Source organism: Bolinopsis microptera, chromosome 1 (assembly GCF_026151205.1).
Source record: "Bolinopsis microptera isolate Bmic1 chromosome 1, MBARI_Bmic_1.0, whole genome shotgun sequence".
Taxonomy (NCBI): domain Eukaryota; kingdom Metazoa; phylum Ctenophora; class Tentaculata; order Lobata; family Bolinopsidae; genus Bolinopsis; species Bolinopsis microptera.
The window spans coordinates 10,595,453-10,596,164 of record NC_087072.1 but is presented as its reverse complement, the minus strand read 5'-3'; the positions used below and the strand labels follow the sequence as shown (position 1 = coordinate 10,596,164).

The 712-nt window shown below is 35.4% G+C and overlaps 1 protein-coding gene across 30 annotated transcripts in view; it reads right to left on the bottom strand.

Moving 5' to 3' along the window:
* Window positions 1-712, bottom strand: part of LOC134811502 (putative leucine-rich repeat-containing protein DDB_G0290503) — a 109,558-nt gene that overhangs the window by 35,167 nt on the left and 73,679 nt on the right. The gene's annotated exons all lie outside the window — the stretch shown is intronic.

Genomic DNA, 712 nt, shown 5'->3' with positions numbered 1-712 from the left:
TCAATTGGTTTTTATATATTTTTTGTTAATACTCGTTTCTGTTTACGCGACATATTTTAATGATATGTATAATTTGTCAAACTCTTGAGCGTCTTATAGTTACAGTTAGGGAAAGAATAGGATAAGCTGTGAATAGATTAGTAACAAAGGTTTCTCTAGAGTAATGTATTCTCTGACTGAGAAACTGATGGAGGAACATTTCTGGAGCAATTTTTCTCAAGGTGCATATTTTAAAAGTCATGACTTGAAAGTTCTGGAAGACATTGTTTAATTATTATCATAGTAGTTGTGCATTAATTGCAATTTTTTTCCCTAATCTTGCCGAAGGCAAAAATATCGTAGGGAATAAGTAATCGGGTTTGGATATATGAGGTGGCCCGATGGACCTGCGGTGATGACAAAAGTCGGCTCCTTCGCAATATAGACCACTCCCCTATAATTAAGTGTATAGGAAGCGTCTGTTATGCTGCGCGCGACGCTAGCCATGTGTTAATTAATTACATTTAAATTCCTCCTTCGCAAAGTTATTTTCCGCAATTTTCTGGATTCATTTATTGTTGATGCGCGGCGCTGCATTGGTCAAATAAATCATAAATTTTTACCATGCACGAATCCCACTCATTTATAAAAACATAGTATGTAAATATGGTGCACTTTTTTCCAGTCACACTTTTCACTCAAAAGAATTAATGGTACAAGTACATCGTAGGGA